Raw genomic sequence first — 16,300 nt, 5'->3', positions numbered from 1 at the left:
TGTCTCATGTTATGGGTTGAATTGTATTCCTCAGAAAGATAGGTTAAAGCCCTAATCCCCAGTGCCTAAGAACGTGACCTTATTTTGAAAGAGCGTCATTGTGGACACCATTAGTTAAGATAAGGCCGTATTGGAGAAGGGTGGGCCCTTAATCCAATATAACTGGGTGCCTTATCAGAAGAGGAAGAGAGACACAGACGCTCAAAAGGGGAATGCCATGTGACGGGGAGGCAGGCACTGAAGGGCTGCAGATGCAAGCTAAGGAATGCCAAGGATTGCCGCAAATCACCAGAAACTAGGGAGGGGAGGGAAGGGTTCTCCCCTCCCCTTCACAGGACCAAGGCCCTGCTGACACCTGGAGCTTGGACTTCCAGCCTCTAGAACTATGAGACTATATAAATTCCTGTGATGTTAAGCCATTCAGTTTGTGGCACTTTGTTACAGCAGACATGGGAAACTAATGCAACTGACTTTAAGATGTGTTGTCTTTTATGTTCTCGGTTTCGCTACACTGCATCTAGATTGGATTTCTTTTTAGTCCTGTTCTTAGTGATTCCTGCTCTATAGATTTATGTCTCTTATTGGTTTGGAAAGTCCTCACCCATTATATGAACCCATTATATGAACAGATGCTTACCTCCTTTCTCTAGATTCTCCTTAAGGGACTCTAAGTAGATTTAAAGTAGGAGATTGCCTTTTCTATCCTCCCTGTCTTCATTTATTTATAAATTTATTTATTTCATTTATTTATTTTTGGGTGCGTTGGGTCTTCATTGCTGCGCACGGGTTTTCTCTAGTTGCGGTGAGCAGGGGCTACTCTTTGTTGCGGTGCGCGGGTTTTTCATTGTGGTGGCTTCTCTTGCTGCAGAACACAGGCTCTAGGCACGCAGGCTTCAGTAGTTGTGGCACGTGGGCTCAGTAGTTGTGGCTCACAGGCTTCGTTGCTCCTCGGCATGTGGGATCTTCCCGGACCAGGGCTCGAACCCGTGCCCCCTGCATTGGCAGGCAGGTTCTTAACCACTGCGTCACCAGGGCAGTCCCTATTAAGTTTTTAAATATCAGTTAATTGTTTTAGAAGTTTGTGGCAGGTTGATAGCTTTTCTCAATAGTCATTTTCTCCTTATTTTAGTAATATAACTTCTTAATTTTAACTGGGTACATGACCATCCACAATAAAGTCTATATTTCCAATTTGCCCTTCAGCAAGGAATGACCATGAACTAAGCTCTTACCATGGGATATAAAAAGAAGTGGTGTGCACAATTTTTTAGGAAGTTTTCTTAAAGGGAAAGGCATGTCTTTTTCCTTCCCTTTTTTCTTCCTTTCCTCTACTCCGTGAAAGGAGTATACTTTCCCACACCATTATGTTGGACCTGGCTGCGTGGCTTGCTTTGGTTAATGAAGTGTGAGCACACAGGACATATGACACACTTGAGCAGAAGCTTCAAGTGATTCTGTGGTTTAGCCTCTTGTATGCTTGTTTGCCATCATGAGGAAAATACAACCCAGGTGACTACTGCTCCTTTAGTCTGGTTCCTTGAATGGGAGATGTGTGGAACTGATTCGTACCTCGAGCACAGCACAGCAGCTGACCGCCCCTCCCTCCAGCTGTCAAATCCCAACTAACTTAAAAATAAATATTTGCAGTTTATAAGCCACTGAGTCTTTGGGGGCAATTCTTTTACTTTCTTGCAGGTCAGCAATTTGTTAAAAATTATTATTTTTTTTGAATTGATTCATGATTTGGTTTCCACTGTCCAGCTACTATGAATAATGCTGCTGTAATATTCATACACAAAAGTTTGTGGTTTTGTGTGGATATCTTAAACTCTTTTAGGTATACAGCCAGGAGTAGAATTGCTGGGTCTTATGGTAACTCTATATTCAACATTTCAAGGAACTGTCAGGCACTTACACCATTTTACATTTCCACCAGGTGTGTATGAGGGTTCTGATTTCTCTAAGTCCTCACTAACAGTTACACTCTTTTTGATTCTGGCCATCCTAGTGGGTGTGGTTTCTCACTGTGGTTTCAATTTGCATTTCCCTAATGACTGATGATGGTGAACATCTTTTCATGTACTTATTGGCTATTTATATATCTTCTTTGGAGAAATATCTATTCAAATCCTGTACCCATTTTTTAATGGGTTGTCTTTTTATTGTTGAGTTTTAAGAATTATTTACATATTCTGGATATAATATCAAATATGTGGTTGCAAATTTTTTTCCCATTCTGTGTATCGTCTTCTCACTTTCCTGGTGGTGTCTGAATTAGTCTACTAGGGCTGCCATAACAAAATACCACAGACTGTATATGACCTCATTTAACCGTAACCAGCTCTTTAAAAGCCCTGTCTCCAAATATAGTCACATTGTGGGTTAGGGCTTCCACACATAAATTTTGGGAGAATGCAGCTCAGTCCAAAACATTCTGCCCTCTGGATACCCAAAATTCTTGTCCTTCTCACAGGCAAACACATTCACCCCATCCCAAAGTCTTAACCCATTCCAGCATCAACTCTAAGTGCAAAGTCTCACCTGAATATCATCAGGTATGGTTGAGACTTGAGATATGATTCACTCGAAGGCAAAATTCCTTGCCAGCTGTGAGCCTGCAACATCAGACAAGTTATGTGGTTCCAAAATACACTGGTGAGACAGGCATAGAGAGATATTCTATACTGAAAGAGAGAAATCAGGAAGAAGAAAGGGAAATGGGTCCAAAGCGAGTACAAAACCCAGCAAGGCAAATTTCATTAGATTTTAAGGCTCAAGAGTAATCCTTTTGGGCTCAATGCTCTGCCTTCCAGGCCCACTGGGGTGGCAACCTCATCCCCTTGGCCCTGGGTGGTGGCTCCAGCCCCTCAGCCCTGGGCATCAGCTTTATTTCTGAGGCACTGGTTGGTAGCAGGCTCCACTGAAACCAAGGAGACAGCTTGCCCCCCAGACCTGTACTCTCTGGGCTGGTGGCTGGAGTAGCAGCCCTGTTGATCTCTGAATCACTTTTGGTGTCATTTCTCGCTTTTCCTGAAGGGTGATGTGAATTGGCAGCCAGGTAGCTCTATTGTCCTATCCTGTAGACTCCCAGAAGTCTGACAGTATTCCTCCATTTTGTTGTCTCTATGCCCCTTAGTTCAAACTGGCAGTGTTTCTACTGGTATAATCTTATTTCTATTCCTGGTTACTTATGAGATGACTGATTAAATCCATGAGTTGCACCCATGACCTCTTTATCAAATGACTATCCAGCTACACCCTTGATGTATTCTCCAGAACATACTTCTTTTATCGTAATATGGATAGTAATTGGGTTCTACACCTAATTCCAACATGTGAGGAGTTGGGGTGGTTTCCCAACACCACCAAGGAGCAAGTCTCTGGGTACCAGCTGGGTCTCCTGCACCTCAGCTCAATTTTGACACTATTTACCCAGAGACAGCATCAGGTTCTGCAGGTTAAATGCTCAGTCCCACAAGACCGCTGTACACCCCTCTTGCCCTCTCAGGATGCCAGATGCAAGCAAGGTTGTTACCTGTGCTTCTGACCAACCGGCCACAAACTGGAGGTTCCAACAATCTCTCCCAGCTCAGGATGCCAATTGCAAGTCCAGCTTGTGGACTGTACTTCTGACTGATGGCTATAAATCAAAGGTTCTTATGACCCCTTTCTTGGGTTTGATTAATTTGCCAGAGTGGCTCATAGAACTCAGAGAAACATTTTTACATACTGGATGACTGGTTTGTTATCAAAGGATATTATAAAAGGAAGAGCCAGATGGAACAGACGCATAGGGCAAGGTATGGGGAAAGGGCGCAGAGCTTCCACGCCCTCTCCTGGTGTGTCACTCTCCCCACTTATCCAGGTATTCACCAACCAGAAGCTCTCTGAGCCTTGTCCTTTTGAGTGTTGTGGAGTCTTCATTACATAGACGTGATTGATCAAATCATTGGTCATTGGCAACTGATTCAACCTCTAGCCTCTCTTCCCTCCCTGGAGGTCAGGGGGTGGGACTGAAAGTTCCAATCCTGTATTCATGGTTGGCTTCTTTGCTGACAAGTCCCCATACTTAGGGCTTTCCAAAAGTCACCTCATTAACATAAATCCTGTTGTGGTAGAAGGGGGCTTGTTACAAATAACAAGACATCCATTTTACCTTTATGACTCTGAAAGTGATTTCAGGAACTGAGGAGTAGAGACCAAACATTATGACAAGAGAAGTTCCCGTTGCTCTTATCCCTCAGGAAATTCCAAGGGTTTTGGGAGCTGTGAGTCAAGAACCTTGGATGAAGACCAAATATGAGATATATTTTGGTCATATGAATGACCAAATGTATATTTCTTTTTTTTTTAATTGAAGTATAGTTGATGTATTGTATTATATGTACATGTTAGTTTCAGGTGTACAACATAGTGATTTGACATTTAAGCATATTACAAAATGCTCACCAGTATATATTTCTTGCAAGTTACAATATTGTAGATAGGCTAAGAATTTTCCAAATCTTTAGGTTCTGGTTCCTTTTTGCTTAACAACGCCTTTAATTTATCTCTCACCTCCTGTATACTTTAAGCAGTAAGAAGAAATCAGGCTGCACCACCAACACTTTGCTTAGAAATCTCTGCAGCTAAATATCACAGTTTATCACTTTTAATTTCTACCTTCCACAGAACACTAGGAAACAGTTTGGCCAAGTTCTTTGCCACTTTATAATAAGGGTCACCTTTCCTCCAGTTTCCAATAACATGCGCCTCATTTCTGAGATCTCACTACAGTCACCTTTTAACGTTTACATTTCTACCAAGAGTCTCTCTTCAAGGCAATCTAGGCTTTTCCTAACATGCACCTCAAATATCTTCCAGCCTCCACTCATTACCCACTTCCAAAGCCCCTTCCACATTTTTAAGGTATTTCTTACAGTAGTACCCCACTTCTCAGTACCAAAATCTGTATTAGTCTGGTGAGGATGCCGTAACAAAATATCACAGACTGGGCAGCATAAACAACAGAAATTTATTTCACACATTTCTGGAGGCTGGACATCCAATATCAAGGTGTTGGCAGGTTTGGTTGGCTTGCAAATGCCCATCTGCCTTCCCCCAACCCCTGGCAACCACCCTTCTGCTTTCTGTCTCTATGAATTTTACTATTCTAAGTACCTCATATAAATGAAATCATACAATATACAGTCCTTTTGTGATTGGCTTATTTCATTTGGTATAATGTCTTCAAGGCTCACCATACTTTTTAAAGCTGAATATACAAAAGTTTTCTATATTCCATTTTGATGGAGTCCAATTTTAAAATTTTGTCACTTACGGTTTTGGTTTCATAGCTAAGAAACTATTGCCTAATCAAAGGTCATGAAGGTTTACACCAGTTTTTTTCTAAGAGTATTATAGTTTTAGCATTTATATTTAGGTCTATGATCCATTTTGAATTAAGTTTTTAAAAATTTAATTAATTAATTAATTTTGGCTGCGTTGGGTCTTCACTGCTGCGTGTGGGCTTTCTCTAGTTGAGGTGAGTGGGGGTACTCTTCGTTGCGGTGTATGGGCTTCTCAATGTGGTGGCTTCTCTTGTTGTGGAGCATGGGCTCTAGGCACATGGGCTTCAGTAGTTGTGGCACGCGGGATCAGTAGTTGTGGCTCGTGGGCTCTAGAGTGCAGGCTCAATAGTTGTGGTGCACGGGCTTAGTTGCTCTGTGGCATGTGGGATCTTCCTGGACCATGGGTCGAACCCATGTCCCTTCCCTTGGCGCGGATTCCCTGCGCCACCAGGGAAGTTCCTTTAATTAATTGTTGCGTAAGTGAGGTAGGGGTCCAATTTCATTGTTTTGCATGTGGTTATACAACTATTCCAGCACCCTTTGTTGAGAAGACTATTTTCCCAGTGAATCAACTGTCCACAAATGTGTGGGTTATTTCTGAAGTCTCAATTCTTTTCCATGATATATACGTCTATCATTATTCTGGTACAACACACTATCTTGATTATTGTAGTTTTGCAGTCAGTTTTGAAAGCAGGAAGAATGAGTGTTTCAACTTTTTTTTTTTTTTTTTCAAGATTCTTTTGGCTATTCTGAGTCCCTTGCATTGCCATGTGAATTTTAGGATCTGCTTGTCAATTTCTAGGAAAAAAAAAAAAAAGGCAGCTGGGATTTTTGATAGGACTGCATAGAATGTGCAGAACAAATGGAGGAGTACTGCTTATTTTAACGATATTAAGTCTTCTATTATTTCTTGATGACGATTTAGCTTAATTATAAACCCTGTACCTTGTTTCTTCCTATCCTCTCAGTAAGCCTAATAATTCCTTGCTCCTCCACTGGTCACTTTTCCTACTTCTAACAGTACACTTTAGCAACTGCTTCTTATTCTGCCAACTATACACATCGTCTCTTGAGTGCTTTTCCCTTTACCTCTACCTTTCCTATGTTTACATCTTAAACTGCCAGCTGTATTTTTACCTTTATGTTGTCAACATTGGTATAAACTATGCTTCAACTACAGCAAGATTATAATTTATTAACAGGTTTGGTCTAAAAGTTGAACATCAGAAACCAGCATTTTCTAAGCTTTCTATCATAGTAATTATTCAGTTGAATCCTCTCCCAGAACTCCTATCCTTCCATCCCAATCTAGCCTAGCTCTTAGGATTTCCCTTTACTATTGAATTAGATCTAGTGAATCCTGGATAGTGATGCTGTCAGAAACCTCATTTCTATCTCATCTTTAAATTTTGAAAAAAAGCCTATGTGGGAGTTTGAGTTTATGAGTCTCTGCATATCTGAAAATGTTTTCATTTTGCTCTCTTAATGATAATTCAGCTAGGAATAGAGTTTTTTTCTTAATAAAAAAATTCTTAGAATTTGAAGTTAAAGAAATATTTCCCTCAGAAACTTGAAGGTCATTGTTATCTTCTCATATCTAGTGTTGCTGGTAAGAATTCTAATCGCAGTGTGAGTCTTACTCTTTTACGGGTCACTTTTAAAAATTATTATTTATTTATTTATTTTTGGCTGCGTCGGGTCTTAGGTGCGGCACTCGGGATCTTTCCTTTAGGTGTGTGGGCTTCTCTCCAATTGTGGCATGCAGGTTCTCTCTCTCTAGTTGTGGTGCATGGGTTCCAGAGCGTGGGCTCTGTAGTTTGTGGCATGTGGGCTCTAGCTGAGGCACACCGGCTTAGTTGCTCCACGGCATGTGGGATCTTAGTTCCCCGACCAGGGATCGAACCTGCGTCCCCTGCACTGGAAGGCAGATTCTTTACCACTGGACCACTAGGGAGGTCCCTATGGGTCACATTTTTCCTTTGGAAATTCAGGATCTTCTCTTTATCTTTAGAGTTTTAACATTTCACAAAGTTGTTTTTGTTCTCCACTAATGGACATTTTCAGCTCTGGGAAATTTTGTTCCATTATTTTTGGGGTAACTTTCCATCTTTTATTTACTCTCTTTTCTCTTTCTCTTGTGGTATTAGTCCCGTTGGATAGACTTTTTATTTTTCTTATATTTTCTCTTGCAATTTCCATCTCTTTGCGTATTTCTTCTATTCTTCTTAAAATTGCACGGACTTTACCTTTCAACACTTCCAGTGAATTTATAATTTTGGCAATTTCCTATTTCTAATTTCAAGACTTACTTTTTGTTCTTGGATTGTTACTTATCTGAGTACATTATCCTTGTTTCATACCTGTAATAAAAGTTTGTGAGCATATTTTTAAGTTCTCTGAAGTTTCTTTTTCCTCTGTGGTCACATTTTCTCCTTATCCTCTCCCTCCCTTCCCCAGCCCCAAGTTACAGACTTCCCTTGAACACCTAACAGTCCCTGGTTGTCCATTCATATTTAAGATGGAGTAGTTGGATGCTGATGACGCATCTTTAGAACTTGGGAGGGTCTTGCCAACTTGCACAACTTCCCTCTAGGGTGAGTGGGTAGGAAACTGGCTATTGTCAGAATAAAGAATGCTCTACTCTTAGTCATTAAATGCTCCCCAGAGATGATGAGAAACCTTGACTTTTAGCCTGGGATAAATTCCTAGCTATTGTATCTGAGGTATAGGGAGGGTTCTGCTGTTCTACATAGAGAACTTTATTTCGTGTCCTTGTTTTCAGCCCTGCTTCTCACTCTTGCTCTGTCTTGTCAGTGTCTCCAAATTTCAGCTTCTCTAAATCACTTCTGGCAGGTAGGCCTCCTTCTTCAGCTGCAGCACCCCCCCCCCACGCCTATTCCACATTATGGTTTCTTCCATTTTGTTTAATCAGACCTCACCCACTTTCTGTGTGTAAAATTAGAAAAAAAAAATCTCTTGGTGGCTCCCTTCCCATTTTCTGTTTTGTACGGGTTTCTATCATTTTTCATTCCTTTCTTAGCATTTTAATGGGGTTCCAGGAAGAAGAGGCAACGAATGCATGCACTCAGCCAGCTTTAATTAAAAAAAAAAAAATCCTAAGTGTAGGTTTAAAAAAAGATATGTGGGGCAGAGTAGTAAATAAGAAAAAAGAACAATGGAATGACAAAAAAGAAACCAAAAAAATTTCTGTGTCTGTGATATTGACAGTACTCCCGTGCATGAATAACAATGCTTAGCATCTCACACTCTTCAGATCCCCACATTTCAGGGATGGGATAGATCTGAGACATCTCGTTCACACCCCCTTTTACAGTTACAAAAAGCAGGACCCAGGAGTAACGGGATTTTCCCAAGGTCACACACGTAGACACTGGCAGAATGGAAACTAGAAAGATAAGATGAGTCCACTTTGCTTTCCCTTCATCTCACCACACCGCTGGGGAGCAGCAGGACGAGCGGATCAGCAGTCAGATAAGAAGGATCGTGAGAACCAGTCAAAGGAAGTTGGTTTATTCCTGAGTGAAGTCGGGTGCTCGAGAAAATGAAACACTTGAGGATGCTTCATTTGGCAGGACCGAGCATCCCCCGGCAGCGGTCCTGACAGCGGCGGCCGCGTACGGACCCTCCGGAAGGGGGCGACTGTACAGCAGGCCGGGGGACGCTGGGCGGGATGGGGATGCGATGACGAATGAAGGGACGAGAACCCCGACGAGGGACGGGAAAGTGACAGTGGGGCCACGAGGGTGTGGACGCTGGCGGTGACTCAGCTGCTCTCAGGGGCGTTTAGAGTTACTGATAAAACAATCGCCAGCCGGGAAAAAACACGATTCAAATCACTCTTACTTTCTTAGTGCAACGATAGCTTACTTACGGCCTTACATTAACGGTGCGTGGCTCCGACAAGGAAACCGTCTGCGCTTCGGTACCAGAAACTGGGGAGCCCGACGCCGGGCCAGCTGCCGCCCGCGAGGACTGGGACGGCCGTCCGCCCCGCCCTCCCTCCCCGGCCGCCGAGACGAACCGCGAAAAGGCCGTTGGCGGTGTCTCCCGGGCCGTGCGGGCAGCCCGAGGGTCTCCGTGCGGGAAGCCCACCTGTCCTCGGGGCGGCTAGCCCAGGGTTCTGCGTGACTGGCCCCCTGAGGCAGCGGCGGAGGCGGCGGCCCACTGTCCGCGCCGCACCGCCTCCTACGGCAAGCGGGAGGAGACAGACCCGCCCGACCCGCGGCTGCCGTGTGCGCTTGTGCGCCTCCGTCTGCCGGCAGCCCAGAGCCCCCGCCCGCCAGACCCCGGAAAGCGCCCGAGGCCCGCGCGCGCCCGAGTCGCGCTCCCGGGAGGCTGCGGGACGCCGCGGGACGCCGACCGGGCGCGGTCGGGCGGGGGCGGGGCTCGCGCTGACGTCAGCCAGGGGCGGGGCTGGGGAAATCGCGCAGGGGGCGGGGCGCGGTGACGTCGGGCGCCCGGGCCGAGCTGTGGCTGTGGTGGTGGCGGCGGTGGCGGCGGCGGCGGCGGCGGCGGTGGCGGCGGCGGCGGCGGTGGTAGTGGTGGCGGCGGCGTTGGGGGCGGCGACGGCGCCCGGGCAGCAGCGGCAGCGGCACCGGCACCGGCAGCACTGAGCAGGGTGAGACGGCCGCGGTGGCGGCAGCTCGGGATCGGGCGGCGCCTGGAGCTTCCCGCCCGTTGCTGGCGCTAGGCCCCTCGGCTCTCCTCCGCCCGCTCCTCCTCACGGCCCTGGCTGGGTCCCGGCAGCGCGCCCCCGGGGAGGGCGGAGCCGTAGGTGAGGCGCGGGGACCCCTCCCCCTCCGCGCTCTGCGGGGGGGATGGGACGTCCGGGAGGGCGGCCCCACCCAGCCCACCGACGAGATCGGGGGCGGCGGCGGCGGCTGCGGGCGCCCGGCTTCTGAGGCGTGGTGTTGCGGGCGAGGTGGGGAGGTGTACGTCTCGCGGAGCCCCGGGAGGCTGGGGTGCGGTCGGCTGGGTCTGGGGTTTGAGTATTGATGTACAGCGTTGAAAGAGACGAGGATTCTGGTTTTTTTCCTGCTATGAAGTGGTCAGGTAGGAGATGGAGGCTTGGCTTCCAGAAGGAAGATGAGCTGTGGATGTTGCCTTTGAGGCAGTTCGAGAAGCTATTGCACTAGGTCTCGCACCTCTACTTTAGGATTTGGGGTCTTTTTTTCCTCCAGGCGGAGCGGGTGGGGCGTCGAGGGCGGGGAGAATCCCTCTGCTTTTGGCTCGGGGTGTGAGCGTGGATGGGTTTGGAGTTCTACACCGTTCAAGAAGAGCGAGATCTTGGGTTAGACAACTTCCTTCTGGCAGCAACATTGGGGAATAGGTCCCAGTACACTTAGTTCCTTAAAGGCGTTATCTTCCAGTCTTTCTTCTGTGCCTGAACGATCTCTATGCCACCTCGTTTTCAGAGCTCTATCCTGGCCCCTTAAGAGAGGGCCTGAGGATCAGGTGGTTGCTTTGGAAGACACGTTTCTGAGGAGTAGTCGCACGTGGTTCTGGTTGACTGCTTTGGATGGATACAATGAACAATTTGAATAGTTCTGTTGGCGCTAATTATGCGAAACATGCTTAAATGTTTTGAAGCACAACTGTCTTTATAACTCATGTGTTAGTAAACCTTGACAGCTATTTTGTGTTTAATTGTTGTAAAGTTACACTTAATTAACACTTAATTATTGGAGATTTCTAAAATTTATCAATTGCACATGTCTTTATTAGACACTTTAAAAGTGAAGTGGAATAATTTTTTTTTTTGGTAGGTCCCTCAATTTCTCAGAAACGTTCTTGGAGTCAGGTGCTTTTAAAATGCTCTTTAGTAACATTTTGGGGGGCATGTGTTTGTCGTATAGGGAGATGTTACTAAGAGTAAACAATGTTCAACGTTCTTCGCTTCAGTGTTTCACAACCTAGAACATTGAATCAGAATCTTCTTTTCTGGATTCCTGCTCCCTATTAGATTACAGTATTCACTGGCCTTACCTATCAGTTAATATCATTTAAGCTATTTCTTCCTCGGAAAACAGGCCCTGAGATTGACATTTGTTATATAATGGATGGAAGTAGGCATGACTCTCAGTAATTCATTTATGGAGGAAGGGAAACCGTCATGAAATGGAGTTTAAGCAGTGACTTTCCAAAGGCTTACTCAATTTATTTGGGAACTTAGCCAGGGAAGTGCTTTCCCATAACCTGAGAGAGAAATATACAGAGTGAGTGTCAGTAGGTGCCTTTTTTTAACATGCCTACTTAATGAGCAGATTATTCTAGCAAATATTTCTGCTTGACAAAATTTGTAGGAAACAGATGATATAATAGCTATTAAGTGAGAAAGGGTGTGGTCCAATTTGTAATTATAAACTAAAGATTTAATTGTATTCCGACAGGTCAAATTATAAGTTGGTATAATAATAGTTTTGATATTGGATTAGTCACTTAGAAGGAAAGATTAAAATTCACATAATCTAGTTTTGGCTTATAAATTATACTTTGATTTAATGGGGTACACATGGGGACAAATGTGAACTAAAATAGCGGTGAAACTTTGTATAGTGCTAAAATGACATTTCCATGGCTGACAGTGGGATGTGATTCTTCTTGTTGGAATGCAATCATATGATTTGGGGAAAATGTAGGGTAGAAGTGTTCTATTTCTCTTTAGAATTTCTTAAGACTGAGAAAACTGGTATGTTTTATTTTTCAAGAAATGTGGCTTGCTAGTCATTACTGTGATATCTTAGTTAAGTCTACTGGGGTGTCCCCCCCTTTTTTTAATTACTAAAGTCAGATAAGTATGTCATTGTGTTAATTCAACGTTAGTACTAGAAACAAAAGTGAAAATTCCCATAGCAACAACTGCTCTTTTTCTATGCTATGTTTATGCTTTTAGAAGTAGTATGAGAGCTGTTAAATGTGCGTTTTGCACATTCTGTGTAAAACACATTGATGGAGGAAGAGCAGGGAATGAAGTATTTTGGCTAATCCAATAATAAACAATTTTAATAAACAATTTTCAGAGAAATATAATGTAATAAAGTAAATTAAGCATAAAGGTTATGTGGAATATAGTTTACTTCTATGGCTTTTCAAAATGTGAGCCTGGAGGTGCTGATTCATTCATGTATTCATTCAACAGTTATTTATTGAGTATGGTTCTGGGTACTTTTTTTAGCCTTTGGGAATACAGTAGTGAACAAAGCTGACAAAAATTCCCACCTTCATGGAACTTACCTTCTGGACACCTTCTTGGGAAATGAAGAGGAATTCAGCAAAGGAGATTAATAAGAGGTTATTGAGGAAGGAGGAAAGCCAGGAGAGTGTGATGTACTACAAATGAAGGAAAGGAAGTTTTCAAGGAGGAGGGAATGGTCAACTGTGTCATTGCTTAAAGATGTGTCAGGCTGTTGGGTAAGAAAGAATTCTGCCTGATTATAATGTCTAATAACAGAGAAATGACTAAATGCTTTTTAGTGTGAGATGAGACAAATGTAAGAATCTTTCAGTTTTTTACTTCCTTCGACTGATTTTTAAAAACATATATATTTCATTCTTTATTCTTTTCAGAACAAAATATGCAACCTGGGAGTTTATACTTGTACTAAGGAGAGGTATGACACTGTTGTTACTAATTATATGGACACTTATTTTTTTAATACATGTATCAAATCAGAAGTTATAAAAGCATACAGGGAAAAAAATAAGTCTCTTCTGTCCCATCCAGTTACTCCTGAAGGCAGACACTGTTTCCAGTTTCTTGTTTTTCCTAACCAGTGAAATTTTGTGCAATAACACGGCATTTAGCTATTTTAAAAGTGAAATTTTGTGCAATAACACGGCATTTAGTATTTTTATCCCCTATGTATTTTTTTTTGCAGGCTTAATATTTGTTTTTATAATTTAAGTCTAGCTATCTGCAGACCTTTTTTTTTTTTTTAAAATAACAGCTTTATTGAGAGACAATCCACATACCATACGATTCACCCATTAAAGTGTACAATTAAATTCTTTTGGTACATTCATCACCACGATCAATTTTAGAACATTTTCATCCTCCCAGAAAGAAGCCCCAAACTCATTAGCAGTCATTCCCCTGACCTTTGGTTTTAAAGCTCTCTTTTTTAAAAAAAAATTAATTTATTTTTGGCTGCGTTGGGTCTTCGTTGCTGCGCGTGGACTTTCTCTAGTTGCGGCGAGCGGGGGCTATTCTTTGTTGTGGTGTGTGGGCTCTAGGTGTGCAGGCTGAGCAGTTGTGGCTCGTGGGCTCTAGAGCGCAGGCTCAGTAGTTGTGGCGCACGGGCTTAGTTGCTCCGTGGCATGTGGGGTCTTCCCAGACCAAGGCTTGAACCCATGTCTCCTGCATTGGCAGGTGGATTCTTAACCACTGCACCACCAGGGAGGCCCTGACCTTTGGTTTTAAGTAAAGTATTGTTTTGTGTATTATGTGGGGAAAACGTTTGTGAATTACTTTGTTTCCAGTTAAATGGTAGTGAAGCCATTTAGTGTTACTTTTAATATTCTCTGATTGAATAGAAGCATAGGTTTGTGTAAAAGTCAAATTAGTTAGTGGTTTATTTAGTTGCATGAATGGGCTCATAGGATGGATTGTAGGAAGATCTGAGATGAGATCTTAAGGATAAGTAGTATTTGGCCAGATGAAAAGGATGCAAGCAGAGGGAACAGCATGTGCAGGACCCAAAGGCAAGAAAGCTGTAGGGCAAGTAGAGTGATCTGAAGATAGTTTGGTCTGGCTGGAATGTTGAGTGCTAGTGTGAGGTGTGGGCATCACTTCTCCTTTCTGTGAAAAAGTGTGTTGTCTTAAAAAGGCAAAATAATTACATGATTAATTTGCTTAAACTGTTTGTGGATTGCTGTCACTTCCTAGCTGTATAACTTTGGATGAGAAACTTTATTGTCTAAAACTCAGTTAAACTCTCATTAGATGAGAATAATAGTCCTATCTGATGTGATTGTTGTGAAGAATAAATGAGCTAATGCTCATAAAGCTTTTAATAAGATGCTTGGAATACAGTAAGTACTCAATAAAAATCAGCTGCCCTGAGGATGACATTGTGGTGGTGGTGATTTTGATCATGGTGACTTTGATGATGGTGATAATGATCGTGAAGTATGGAATTCCTTAGGATATTTTGGAGCCCCAGAGAGTGCTCGGGAGACTGGAAAAGGATCTGTCATTTTAACTTTTTCCGGGGAAGAAGGAAGTGAATACCAAAAACTTTAGACCAGCACTGTTTAATAGAACTTTGTGTGATGATAGAAATGTTCTATCTTTGACCATCAGATACAGTAGCCACTAGTTACATGTGCTTTTTGAGCACTTGAAATGTGGCCAGTGTGACTGAGAAACTGTATTGTTAATTTTATTGCAATTAATTTAAATAGCCACTGTGACTAGTGGCTACTGTTTAGGGCAGCACAGTTACACACTTACAGATTGAGGACTCTAATTCAATTATGGCAATATTTTAGAACAGATTATTTAAAAAGTTAAAAAGTAGTTTTAGAAGCCTTGTCAGGGGAAAGGTGATTGCTGGGATACAGCATGGATTCACTAGGTTACATCAGACAATAATTCTAGTTTTCTAGAACTGACATGGTTCCCAGACTGATAAATAAAGGAAATGTAGTAGTTGTAATGTGTCTAGACTTCAGTTAGATCTTTTTATGCTGTCTTTGTGGAAAATATGAAAAATTATGTCCTAGATTTCATGAGAACAGGGACTGTCATTTGTTCTCTACTAAGCAAATAACAGATACTTACTAAATATTTGATGACTGAATGGAGAATGGTACAATTAAGTGAAGTCACAACTAGTTGTAAATGGCTAGACGCAGAGAATGGAGATCTGCTTACTGCAGAAGATGGGTTAGGGCAGGGGTCCCCAACCCCTGGGCTGCATGGCAGGAGGAGGTGAGAGGCGAGCGAGCGAAGTGTAATCTGCCGCTCCCCACTGCTTGCATCACCACCTGAACCATCCACCAGCCCCCCGACCCCCACCCCGGCCGTGGGAGAATTGTCTTCCATGAAACCAGTCCCTGGTGCCAAAAGGTTGGGGACCTCTGGGTTAGAGGAACTGGTGTTAGCTGCCTCATCCAGGTTTATAGTATTGGAAAGATCCAGGAGTGGTGGCGTAGAAGATAGTGGCGATGTAAGCTAGCTGCCAGCATATCCTCGCTGAGTGTGGAGGGTGTCCAGGTCATCACTAGCTGATAGTGAAGAGGTGGAGGTAGAAGACTGTGTTACTGAGTAGCATGAAAATCAGAGTAACAAGGATTTTATATGAGGTTCAGGAATAGTGGTCTGGAGGTGGCAGTGGAAGAAAGAAGGGTAACTGCCTCGTTTCCCAATATTGGGTGTGCCACGTGAGAGACTTCATAGCCTCCACCTGAAAGGGCTGCATGGGAAGAGGCATCCTGGGAAAGCCAGCTATCAGTGAAGGCAGAGAGGTACTGAGAACTTTTAGAGGAGTTTCTTAGTAATGGAATGAAGTTCCTTGAGGGTGTATTTCCCCACCCAACTGGCTTCTTCTTTTTTTTTTTTTTAATATTTATTTACTTATTTGGCCGCGTCAGGTCTTAGTCGTGGCATGCGGGATCTAGTTCCCTGACAAGGGATCGAACTGGGACTCCCTGCATTGGGAGCACGGAGTCTTAACCACTGGACCACCAGGGAAGTCCCCCAACTGGCTTGTTTTTATCATCACTTAAACTTTAAGAAAAGTCTCATTTTTGACAACAGATTCTTCTCCAACTTCATACTTTCTTTGCCTTTTGCTTTAAGTTGCTTTGCTCTTTGCTTTACAGCCAGAATTTGTTGAGAGAGTTGTCTACGTTTGCTTTATGTTTCCCTTTCTTCACCTGTAATTTTCTTCTCAATCTATTTGTCTTGTTTCTGTTGCCACAATTCCACTGAAATGTTTGCTGTG

General features: G+C 43.4%; 2 protein-coding genes across 18 annotated transcripts in view; one reads left to right on the top strand and one right to left on the bottom strand.

Moving 5' to 3' along the window:
- The window catches only part of RAD52 (RAD52 homolog, DNA repair protein), a 57,958-nt gene extending 48,334 nt beyond the window's left edge, over positions 1-9,624 (bottom strand). Inside the window, exons 1-2 of one of the 3 annotated variants that reach the window (XM_067756068.1) lie at positions 9,226-9,624; positions 2,542-2,684 (exon numbers count right to left, since the gene is read on the bottom strand). The gene's annotated coding sequence lies outside the window, so the exon portion shown is untranslated. The remainder of the gene's footprint in view (positions 1-2,541; positions 2,685-9,225) is intronic. The other 2 variants (XM_067756063.1, XM_067756067.1) reach the window with 2 other exon arrangements.
- Positions 9,625-9,856: 232 nt separating this feature from the next.
- ERC1 (ELKS/RAB6-interacting/CAST family member 1) overlaps positions 9,857-16,300 on the top strand; it is a 399,699-nt gene continuing 393,255 nt past the window's right edge. For 11 of the 15 annotated variants that reach the window (XR_010947412.1, XM_067756042.1, XM_067756040.1 and 8 more), the window contains exon 1: positions 9,857-9,972. The gene's annotated coding sequence lies outside the window, so the exon portion shown is untranslated. Of the gene's footprint in view, positions 9,973-9,996; positions 10,129-10,180; positions 10,407-16,300 lie in introns of those variants that run through there. The other 4 variants (XM_067756036.1, XM_067756034.1, XM_067756035.1 and 1 more) reach the window with 4 other exon arrangements.

This window comes from Pseudorca crassidens, chromosome 11, assembly GCF_039906515.1.
Source record: "Pseudorca crassidens isolate mPseCra1 chromosome 11, mPseCra1.hap1, whole genome shotgun sequence".
Taxonomy (NCBI): domain Eukaryota; kingdom Metazoa; phylum Chordata; class Mammalia; order Artiodactyla; family Delphinidae; genus Pseudorca; species Pseudorca crassidens.
The sequence above is the reverse complement of the archived record's forward strand: the minus strand, read 5'-3'. Positions and strand labels throughout refer to the sequence as shown.